Source organism: Haemaphysalis longicornis, unplaced genomic scaffold, assembly GCF_048455015.1.
Source record: "Haemaphysalis longicornis isolate Haplotype H1 unplaced genomic scaffold, Haemaphysalis longicornis Haplotype H1 scaffold_3, whole genome shotgun sequence".
NCBI lineage: Eukaryota > Metazoa > Arthropoda > Arachnida > Ixodida > Ixodidae > Haemaphysalis > Haemaphysalis longicornis.
Window position 1 is genome coordinate 195,071,081 of NW_027526335.1, and position 12,650 is coordinate 195,083,730.

Consider the following 12,650-nt stretch of genomic DNA (forward strand, 5'->3'; position numbering starts at 1 on the left):
TCTTTTTTTATGACGTCATTCGGCATCAAGATAAACCTCTCCCGGTCTTGACCGACCAAGCCGCAATTTCCTCTCCGAAGTCGTTGCCGAAATTCTTCAATCTAGTTCAACTGAGCATACATTGGCTACCGCTGACACCCGTAGATGAACGGCCTCACAGAATGTCTAAACTGCACGCTGCTGAACATGCTTTCTATACCCACCGTGGTGGCTCAGTGGCTAAAGCGTTGCGCTGCTGAGCACGAGGTAGCGGGTTTGATTCCCGGCCGCGGCCGCTGCTTTTCTGATGGAGGCGAAGAACAAAAACGCCATTGTCTACGAGATTTCGGCGCACGTTAAAGATCCCCAGGTGGCCGAAATTAATCCGGAGCCCTCCACTACGGTGCTCCTCATTGCCTGCGTTGCGTCGGCTCGTTAAACCCTACAATCAATCAATCAACATGCTTTCTATATTCGTCTCCTCTCACCGGGATTGGGATGCTGCCTTGCAAGTTGTCACCTTTGCTTGCACTTCCTTCCGCCAAATACCAGCTGGTTACACCCTCGTACACAGGCTCTTTGGCAGGGAACCCGCTTTACCCATGGATACCCTGCTCACGCCTGCCACAGCTCCGCCTAGTCAGTACGCCGGCGACGTCATCGCCCAGGCTGATCTCGCTCGTATGATCGTGCGAACAGATCTCAATGTATAACTCGAACATGCTTTACTATACTACGCTCGAATCCGCCTCACTGTAACACGCTCGAACGCGCCTCACGCCACATGCTAGAAAACGTCTCACTGTAACACGCCGCACCAATGCCCACTTCCAGCCGGGTTCATTGGTGGTTCTGTGGTTGCCCCAGCGTCATGTAGAACTATACAAAACTACTTCCTTCCTACACCAGCCGTTATCGAGTTTAGCGCCCAGTCACTGAGGTCACGTACAACATCACACCACACCAGTTCACCTTTGCCCAGCCTCACAGGAATTTTGTTCACGTTGCCCGGCTTAAGCCTTCCTACACCAATCTCTCCACGTAATTTTACCAGACGCTGTGACGGCATCTTCCCGCCCGGGGGCGAGGGAGTGGGAGAGCGGAGGTTGTGCCACGGGGCAGCTAAGTGGAGCAGATGAGGACAACTACAGGTATGTGCTTTGTGGTTTGAATTTTTCAAGAGGAGGGCAAACGCTTACAGCTACGGGCCTGCGTGCTCCCCCGCTGGCGTCGTTCAGCATTTTAAATAGAGCAAATACGTTGGATGTCCTTTATTCTACCTTGTAACATCGTAGGATTCGGTAAAACTCTGAACATGACACCCAAGGTTGTTCTCGGCCGCTAGTTGACGGTGAAGAGTGTTCCCAAACGCGGCCCGTAGGTTTTCCTTAGAGACGTCCCAACTGGTCAATGTCTCTTCTTTGGTTTCGTATAATGTCCGTGCCCTGCCTTTCTGGCAAAACATACCGTTGGCCAACATTCACGATTGATCCCATCCGTGAAGGTTGCTTATCCGCTCGTATATGCGGATCCACTCGCCACATCGGCTTCATTGGTGCCGGTAAATGTTCCAGCTTCGGGGATGTGAGACAGGGTGACGTGAGGAATCGCAGGGCCTAGAGCAGGGTTGTTATTGTTAGGCATACTAGAAGGTTGCATTTTACGACCTCTGCTCAGTTCCGTCGTAGATGGGAGAAGCCCGCCACCCCTTCCAACAAGTTAGAGGCAGGAGCAAGGAAATGCAATGTATTAAAACTATTTACAATGCTGAGAAATGCCAGGGGGAGAGCATACAGGCTGGTAGCTGCACGTGTTTCCCTTCCTCTTCCAAATCTCAACCGCAACCGCACGAAGAAGTAGCTCTCCTTATCTTCTCCACTTGCCTGTGCCGTGACAATATTTCGTGTGAAACACAATTCCTGTAGCCATCCCTAACAGCAGGTGATATAAACAACCTTTATTCGTTATAGCGAAGCCGTTCAAAAAGATCTGAACGCAGGTGTATTTTAAACGTGTATTGTCAGAGTTCTAGATCCTGCAATCCACTGTCAATTCAAAAAGCAGCGGAACCTAAGTGTGGGAATGCTGCTACTTTCCATTATTTTGCGAAATAACTATATGGTTTATGCTTTTCATTGCAGACCAAATATTGTATAAACTACAAAAATATCAGAGCTGCGTTAACATGGTAATCCAATCGACTGAGTTTTGTTGTGTGAGGCTTTAAACGCCTTTTTTTACAACTCGGTGACGTAAAAACCTTAGTGAACGCCTTCGAAAGTTTGACACTTCAGACGCAGCAACCATCGTGGTTCTACCATCTCCTTAAGTTTCCTGCTTTTAAAAACGTGTTTGAAGAGATCCTGTAATCAATAAACTGATTAGCAACACTGATTGGTCTATTTAAGTAAACTAGACGTTGAAAAATTTTAACTATATTCTTAGGGCTTTGAGCTCTCTGCCTACACCAGTACTCTTATTCAGTCGCCTACAGATCGGGCCGCATGAACGTGGACGCCGACTGTCTTTCACGAAACCCGTAAAACCACCCGAGACTAAGCGTTCCGACGCACTTTTATGCTTACTAGAGATTTCCTCTTTCCTCCAATTTGTAAAGAACAGCCCTGGGGTGAACTTTTGCGTCAGATCATTGAACGCCTGAGTAAAGCCCCTTCGGACTCATCAGTACGATTCTTCCTACTCAACGACGGTGTGCTCTATTGTAAGAACGCACACCTAGAACGTGCCGAGCTACTCCCTGCCACCACGTAACCATATTTATTTCGGAGGCTATTATGAGCCTTGTATGCGTACTTTCGCTTCGCCAAATACTGTGGTTGATCGAGAATTTGCGGTTTTCTAGTTGTGCGTATACACTTATGCACATCAAAACCGTGGACATAGGAGAGCCGGAAGTTATAATAGTTGACTTTTGCAAAAGTGATTTCAACAGCTCCAAGCTGGAACTCCCTTTCATTGATACGTGTAAGATCACCTTCACCCCTATGTGCACGCCCGTCCTCCCCCTGCAGGCCTCATCAACCCGTCACACAATAAGTAGAAAAGGATCTCTTCATTTGCGATTGAGTTCAACATGAATTAAAAATCCCTTGCTCAGACACTAACATGCCAAAGTTCAACCATCTCGCGTTTATGCATACGTTTACGAACAATACAACAGCATTACTTACCTATGTTGATGGAAATCGGCTTCAATGACACCCAAAATGGCCGGTTGATCGAACATAAACTATACGATGCAGGGCACAGAAAACCGCCCACCGCTCGAAGGGTGAAAAGCAGGTCGAGATTTCCTTTAAAATCATCTAGTTGACCTATCCTCCAATATAAAAAAAAACTTCTACGAACACAGTGACTGATTATATTGAGAAGCAAATGAAGCAAACTGTCCGCTGCGTACTATTGCAACAAGGGTAGTGAATAATTTAATCGGAGCATTGATCTCCTGGGCAAATATCTTTCGGTGTGTCTCGTTTTGCTTGCTTTCCTTTATATTGCGTCTGTGTCCTGGGCTGCTAAATCGACTGGGATACAGCATACATACATGCATAGACGCATACATATATACAGGGAGAAATAAAACTGGGAAGATTGTAGGGAACACGAAAAAAGGAAACTTCGAACTAGGTAGCGATCACGTTTGTTGCCAATATTTCAGAAAGAGACTTGCCTGAAACGAAGGCAAATCTCTTGCTTAAACGTTGGCAACAAACGGGGTTGCTACCTTGTTCGAAGTTTTCCTAAATACTTGCGTACATACACACACACAAGCATACATACATGCACACATACATACATACATACATACATACGTACATACATACATACATACATACATACATACATACATACACATAAATACGTACGTACGTACGTACGTACATACATACATACATACATTTATACATACATCCATACATAGGTACGTACGTACGTACATACATGCATACATACATACATAAACACACATACATGCAGACATACAGACAGGCAGACCCAATTTTTGCATTTTGGGAGCTCAATAGAGGGTAATGTTGTCAAAGACGACAAAAGGTCCAAACCACGCCTGAAATTACCAACTATAGCGCAATATAGCAAAAGGCCTGTTAGAGCTACAGAAATAAGGCTTATTTGTGTACCGGAAACCAACTCCCACTCTAAATAAACTGAGAACAAACACGTTTTCACAGTAGGCATTAGCAGACACATTTGTAAATATTTATTTTGTTGTCGAGCTCAACGCCTGCTAAGTTTAACCTACGTGACATTAGCACGCGTTTCTTGAGTATTGGATACTCGACTTCTCCTGGAGTTGGCCTTTAAGCAAATGTTCAATTATAGAAAACCGGCCCTAACAAGACCAGCAACATCATCATCATTATCATCATCAGCAGCAGCAGCAGCGGCAGCATCCTGCCTACATCCACTGCAGGGTAAAGACGTCTGCCATAGATCTCCAATTATCCTGCTGCTGTGCTAACTGCGACCAATTTATCGTCGCAAACTTCTTGATCTCATCTGCCCACCTAACTTCCTTCCTCCCTTTGTCAAGCTTGTCTTGTCTAGGGATCCACTATGTTACCCTTAATTATCAACGGTTTTCTTTTGTTGCATTACATGCCCTGCCCGTGCCCATTTCTTCTTAATTTCTCGTTCTTCGCAAGTTGGGTACGGATAAAATATAGCAATGCAACAAGACTTTGTGTCTCACGTAGTTTTTATTGTAGCATTGATGTAGGGCATATTTACAGTCCCTTGTCTTTATGATAAGTGGCTTGGAAGTATGAGTTCTTTGCGGAAGCTAGGTGAGCAAGGCCTTTCGTTTCATACGATCAAAATATTTCGTGACGGAAAATTGCCAATTAGATTGAGTGGTCTGGAGCATTCGCAAGAAGTTAGGTGTTGCCGTGAAGCGTATTGGGTCTGCTTTCTGTACAGGCAACTTACACGATTGCAACATCGTAGGGAGCGGGGGTATCTGTGTACTATTTCGCTGTACACGGTTATAAATTTCTTTATAAAACTTATACATCAACCTTATCCAGTGCATATATAAAACTTATTTTTGGTTATTTGTTTTTGGTTTTTATTTTTGGTTATTTTGGCTTACCAATTCCTGCAATCTACTCTCAGCGTTTGTCCAAAACAATACCTATTCCAGAAAATATGAACTACGGGCATACTTGCGTGTATTACACTTTACGCCATATGTGTTATAACTGTTTTTTATGATGGCGCCCCTGGGCATCGCTCGGTTCTAGTCCCAGTATAAACACAAAGTTTCTGATATAGAGTATCAGTTTTGTGAATGCGAGTTACATTGCTGCAAGGAAGGTGAAGAAAGCAAAGCATTCTACAACATGCGAATGAGTTGTTACGCGAGTTTGTTGTTCTCAAGCAATTGGTTAGAGAGGATAACAGATGTTTAGAGATTTGAATAAGATATTTCATGGAACAGGTTGGCTGCAATGCAGCCGGATGGACCATAATGACAATGAACAAAAGTAGCCCGGTTATTCTGGAGAGTAAACTCTAACCAATTTTATTGGCGCCCATTCATCAAAACACTTTTTTGGCGCCCTTTGCCTTAGTTGGCCTTGTGCCATTAACACTTACACATCATAGTATTCTGGAGCGTACGTATCTCGCTGTTGTTTCGGTTGTTTAGAAAAAAATACTGTGTGATTAGTTACAATTGCTTGCACGAGAGTTCATAAGACTTTGTAACTTTTAAGGAATATGGCTATGGTGCAAAAAACCTGGCTTTTTGATGACGGGAATTAGACTCGAACGCAGAAATGCACAAAAAATTCACTTCCTCTTTTAAAAAAATATCGAAGAGAATCGCCTTAAGAAAACGCTATGCATAGAGCTAGACTGAAAATAACCAAACTCTCTTTTCTTGTCCAGGCTGATTTAGGAAACACTGAAGCAATGGCGCTAACTTTGTAAAAAGCTTCGGGGCAGACGACACCTTTAGTATTTGGACAAAGAGGCCGATAAGGCGTGTTTTAAGACATCTTTCTTGTCGATGACAACGCTCGCATCATTACGCACTTTCAAAAGACGGAAGCCAGACAAAAGATTTCACCCTACAGCACACTATTACTTGACGAGCGTAGAATGCAGACCCGTGACAACAAAATCGAGGCATATTGAACCATGCGCCAGAAAGAGTCTAATGAAGCCTTTTATCGAGAAGCAATTCTGACCGGAATAGTGAAAGAAATGAATGGGCGAGAAACGTGAATGGGCGAAAAACGTGAAAAGAACCCAAAGCGTGTTCATTTTAAGATTGCATAGGTTAACTTGCTGCGGAGTGGGGTAACAGGATAGTCTTCGGCTATTTGAGTTTACATGCATATTTTGATTCCGAATGCCGCTCGAAGAATCGAACGAAAGGAGCGGAGACAAAGCGCCGTCTTGTGTCCCCTCTACTGTCGGCTGTCACCCTAACCGCTCATTAGGATGAACCAAAACACAATGGCGCATTGTCACTTCTGACAATTTTGGTGCAGAGGGAATTTCCACAACAAAATGTGCATTAATCGCCTAGTACGCACTTCGGAGGTGCCGATGTGAATATTTCGGGCTAGCCCAACATTCGGCCTTACTCGGTGGCTTAGCCATGCAGTCACGTAGTCGTGTCAGTGTACTTCACAGCATTACTATTCGGCGGTCGGTATGTAGGCGTAGGCCTCTGTTATGGTAGTCTTGGGGCCATAGGGAGGTTAAAAGGGTTCAACACTGGTTGACCACTCTCGACATGTCATAGACAGTCCAGTCGCGGCTCGGGGTTAAAAAGAGTGTCCCCTTGACCCCGAGTAGTCCGAGTGGCCCTGGCTACCATCCCCAAGTTCAGGAAACAAAAATACGTTAACATAAATGAAGAAGCAGAATAATAATAATAATCAATCAATCAATCAATCAATCAATCAATCAACCTTTATTTTTGGTGCCCAGGAACAATCCTAGGGTCTTGGTACTGGTACACCATATACAAGCATTCATAAAAACAAACTAAAATCAAGACAACACAACACAGAACCCATATATATGAAAGAAACAATAAGATAAAAATAGTTACAGAGATCCCAGAAAGCAAAACAGCAAAACAGCAAAAAAAGGAAGCCTAGTGTTAGAAGCCATGACACCCGGCCAGCAAAACGTTGAAGGCACGTGAAAAATTGAAAATACACAAGCAAATACTCAATGCACATGACGGAGATAGATTATACACATAAAACAAAGGTTTTGTAACAAAATGTTAGGAAGTTTCAAAATGGAAAAACGAAGTTCAGCGTTACAAGCACTGACACTTAAACCGACACAAATTCAAGCAACACAAAATCAGGAAAAGTGAAAAACAAACAAGCAAGATGATGATTTGCATAAAATAAATACGGAACAGAAATACGGCACATAAATGACATAAAGGCACTTAAGCTACAACAGTTTTCAATTCATTAGAGAACAAAGACAAAGAGCTCTGGAATATATCAAGACGATCGGAATATTCATTATATGCACATTGTATTCTGCAGATGGACGAGCATCGTTTACTTAAAGCATCTGTTCTGAAAGTTCGAAATCTTCGGAAAAGTTTCTTCGGCAAGTTGACATTGATAAGTGCAACCAAGTCATCACACAAAATATAACCATGAAGAAGTTTATAAAGAAAGATAATGTCAGCTCTCATTCGTCGACACCAAAGGGAAGGAATACTTTTGAGACAAGACATGCTGCCGTTTGCGTCTTCTTGTACATGACGGAAACGGTGCCTAAAGATAGAAAGGAACTTATTTTGAACCCTTTCGATGCGGTCACTATTGGACTTGCAAGTTCCATTCCAAACAACAGAACCGTATTCGAGAAGAGGTAAGCACAGAGCCGAATACAACTTTAAGAAAGGAAGAGGACTTTTAAACTCTCTAGAATACCTGCAGACAGCACCCAGACATCGAAGAGAGCGTCCGGTAATTTGTGTAACGTGGGAAGAGAAAGTCAGAGAAGAATCAAATAGTACTCCCAAGTCCCGAATTTCGGTCACCCTCGGTAGTGCAGTGCTTGCTATTTTATAGGAGTATTGCAGCTGTTGAGTTTTCCTACTATAGGAAACAACTTTCGTTTTTGAGGGGTTCAAAATTAAGTCGTTTTTGGTGCACCAACGATGGAATGACACGATATCAGCCTGAAGAGAATTACAGTCCTGAACATTACGCACTTCTCTGAAGATTTTCATATCATCAGCATACAACAAAAAAGAAGAATTTTTAATGGCAGAAGCAACATCGTTAATGAAAATGGAAAAAAGAAGGGGGCCAATAATAATAATAATAATAATAATAATAATAATAATAATAAGAAGAAGAAGAAGAAGAAGAAGAGACTAAGCAGCAGTGGCGTCGAGGTGGAGCATCTGCCTCTCGTGCAGAAGGACCGTGGCTCGAATCCCACCGGAATAAAAAATCCGCGTATTGATGGAATTGCAGAATGGGCCTTGGGGTAACGCACTCCGTCACCAGAGCAGGATTGGCCACCCTGGTGTAGTAATGGCCACAACCTCCCATAAATACGCCAATTCACCCACGGCCCTCAGTCTCCAGTGGCTGCGAAGCAACTGGCCAAGGCGGCGGTCAGACCGGTGACGCAGCAGAGAGTGCTAAGTATACCGGGATCCGAACAGGCCGCCATTAGAATCTGAACCTGGCAATGTTTAACACAAGAACCTTATCTAGTGACGCAAGTCTAGAGGTGTTGTTCGAGGAACTAGAGGGCATTAAATGGGATGTCATAGGGCTTAGTGAGGTTAGGACGACAGGTGAAGCCTTTAAGGTGCAGCAAAATGGACACTTCCTATGTCACCATGGTCTAGTGGACAGAAGAGAAGTGGAAGAGGGATTTCTAGTCAATAAAAAACATAGCTGGCAACATAGAAGAATACTATAACATTAACGAAAGGGCAGCAGTTATTGTAATTAGGCTCAAAAAAGGTTCAAACTCAAGGTAGTACCGGGCTACGTGCCCACATCCAGCCACGACAACCAGGTTGTGGAATGCCTATATGAAGATTTGGAATCGGCAATGGCTAAAGTTAAAACACAGAATATCGCAGTAATGGGGGACTTCAATGCAAAAGTAGGCAAGAATCAGGCTGTAGACAAGGCAGTTGGCAACTATGGTGTGGGCTGTAGAAATAGCAGGGGGGACGTGCTAGTCGAGTTTGCAGAACGGAATAACCTACGCGTAGCGAACACCTTCTTCTGCAAACGGGAAAACCGGAAGTGGGCGTGGAGGAGCCCGGATTGGGAGCATAAAAATGAAATAGACTTCATATTATGCGATAACCCTGGCGTCGTGAAGGATATGGAAGTGTTCGGAAAAGTAAGGTGTAGTGACACCCGTATGGTAAGATATCAAATTAGGATAGATTGGAGGAGGGTCCGTAACAACCTACTACGAAAGCAGCGGAATAATGAGCTAACAGTAAGACGTAAAGTCTAAGAATTAAGGTTCGCGCTGCAGAACCGATACTCCGCTCTTACCGAGGAAGCAGTGTTTACGACACCGTTAGCCAGCGGCAACCTTAAACGCATTATCACGGAGTGTGCAGTAGAAGTCTGAGTATGATGGCTAGACGGAATAATGGTAAACTATCCTACGGGACGAAAAATCTAATTAGGAAACGGCAAGCCATGACAACCTCCACCCGAGCAGACAGAATAGAACTAGCGGAGCTTTCGAAGTTATTCAATAAGCGTAAGACAGCTGACATACGGATGTGTAATATCAAGAAGATCGCATACGCTGTAAAGAAAGGAGATGGGCTGAAAGCAGTGAAGAGGCGCGTTTGCTTGGGGGAAAATCAGACGTATGCACTTAAAGACAAGAAGGGCAATGTCATCACAAATAGGGATAAAATAGTCACATTAGCCGAGGAGTTCTATAGGGATCAGTACAGTTGCCGGGACATCCAGGATAATGCCGAACGAGAAAGTTCTTCAGAGGAGATAGACATCCCACCAGTAACGACCGAAGAAATAACGAATGCTTTTAAAGAAATGAAAGGGGCAAAGCTCCTGGTGAGGATCAGATAACAGCAGACCTCTTGAAGGATGGCGGAGAAATTGTATTTAAAAACTGGCAAACCTATATAAGCAACGCCTAAAGACCGCAAGTGTACCTGAATCTTGGAAGAACGCCAACATCCTCCTAATCCATAATAAAGGTGACATGAAGGACTTGAAAAATTACAGGCCGATCAGTCGTCTACAACGTACTTACCAAAGTAATCGCTAACAGAATTTGTTCAACTTTAGATTTCAGTCAACGTAAAAAGCAAGCAGGGTTCCGTAAAGACTATTCAACAATGGACCATATTCCCTCTATCAATCAGCTGATAGAGAAGTGTGCTGAGTATACTGAACTCCTATATATAGACTTTATGGATTATGAGAAAGCATTTGACTCGGTCGAAACCTCAGCCGTAATTCAGGCATTACGGAGCCAGGGGGTAGATGAGTATTATGTAAGAATACTAGAGGATATCTGCAATGGGTCCACAGCTACCATTATCCTCCATAAAGAGAGCAGTAAAATGCCTATAAGGAAGGGCGTCAGACAAGGAGACAAAATCTCTTCAATGTTATTCACAGCATCTTTTCAAGAAGTATTCAGAACGTGGGATTGGGAAGATGTGGAGGTAAGGGTTAATGAGGAATACCTCAGTAATCTTAGATTTTTTGATGACATTGCCTTGTTAAGTAACTCGGGGGACAAATTGCAAAGCATGCTTTCCGCATTAGACAAACAAAGGAGAACTGTGGGCCTGAACATAATATTCACGAAACCAAACCAAATAACCTCGGGACAGCACAGCGGTTTGAGATAGGCGGCGAGGCAGTTGAAGTGGTAAGAGGATATATCTATTTAGGCCAAGTTGTGATCCCGGATCCCAACCATGAGGCAGAGATAATTAGAAGGATAAGAATGGGGTGGAGTGCATACGCAGACATTCTCAGATAATGAATGGCAGCCTACCATTGTCCCTGAAGAAAAGAGTGTATGACAGCTGCATTTTACTGGTACCCACCAACGGGGCAGAAAGTTGGAGGATCACTAAGAGTGTTCAGCTTAAATTCAGAACGACTCAGCGGGAAATTGAGAGGATGATGATAGGTGCAACATTAGGGGACAAGACGGGAGCGGAGTTGGTCAGGGAACAAACGCGTGTTAAGGACATATTAGTAGAAATACAAAGAAGAAATGGAGAGGTGGGGAGGCTTGTAATGCGAAGGCAAGATAACCGTTGGTCATTAAAAGTAACAGAGTGGATCCCTAGAGAAGGCAAGCGTTGCAGGGGTACCAGAAAGTTAGATGGGCAAATGAGATCAATAAGCTTGCGGAGATAAATTGGTCTCAGTTAGCACAGGACCGGGGTAATTAGAGATCAATGGGAGAGGCCTTCGCTCTGCAGTGGGCGTATATAGGCTGGTGGTGATGATGATCATGATGATGATGTTAAATTACCCCAGAGAGTGGAGGGGGAAATACCCCCCTGGTAGCGTAGTGGTCATCGCACCAGACGCGTATTCTGAAGATTCTTTTTTCGGATCCCACCGGCGGGATTTTTTGTCCACTTTCTCTGTCTTTCCAAATTCCTAATCTGATTCAATGACCTACCACAACCTCCCCTTTGCTTTCCTAGGCCTTCCTGACTGCCAACCCTTATTTCTGTCTTATTTCAACGATCCCCTCATTTCCCATTTTAATTCGCTATATATATATTTATGTATATATAGTTAAGAGAAAAGGCTCCTGGCTATGAGGTTAGATGTAGGATAGAGAATTGAAACTGAAAATAATAACAACATTTATTCTAACATTTCTACCGGGGACCTGTCTTTTTCAAAGATACAAATAGTGCAGATCATTTGGGTTTAAATACACTGCAGTTGTGGGCGGGGCAAGAACGTTAATCAAGCAAGACGCATGTATATATATATATATATATATATATATATATATATATATATATATAGTAAGGAAATGAGGGGCTCGTTGAAGAAATACAGAAACATATGTCAGCAGTCTACAACGCCAAAGGAGGCATAGGGGTGTGGTTAGGCTCTTTTCTTTTTCACTACGGTTAATGAAGTAAACATTTTTTTTAATATACAGAAGAAAGAAAGAAAGAAAAACACGCGCCCAGAGTGGGGACCGAACCCACGCCTTTCGATTACATGTCGAATGCCTTACCAATTCGGCTATCTGGGCGAGTGTGTTCTCCTTCACTTTCTGGGCTATTTATATATACTAGAAGTGTATCTGACGCTTGAGGGTGGTGGCCAGCGCCACTCTGACTACACGGGGAGAAGGGGACCTTCTTTTCAACCCCCGGGGCGTGACTAGAACGTCTACACCCTGTCATGAGCGGGTAACTGGCGGGAAGCCCTCTTATGCTACCTAGGCATCAAGGCTGCCAGAACCGAGACCCTCGCTAGGCTTTCGCAGAATAATATAGTAAGGAAATGAGGGGCTCGTTGAAGAAATACAGAAACATAGGTCAGCAGTCTACAACGCCAAAGGAGGCATAGGGGTGTGGTTAGGCTCTTTTCTTTTTCACTACGGTTAATGAAGTAAACATTTTT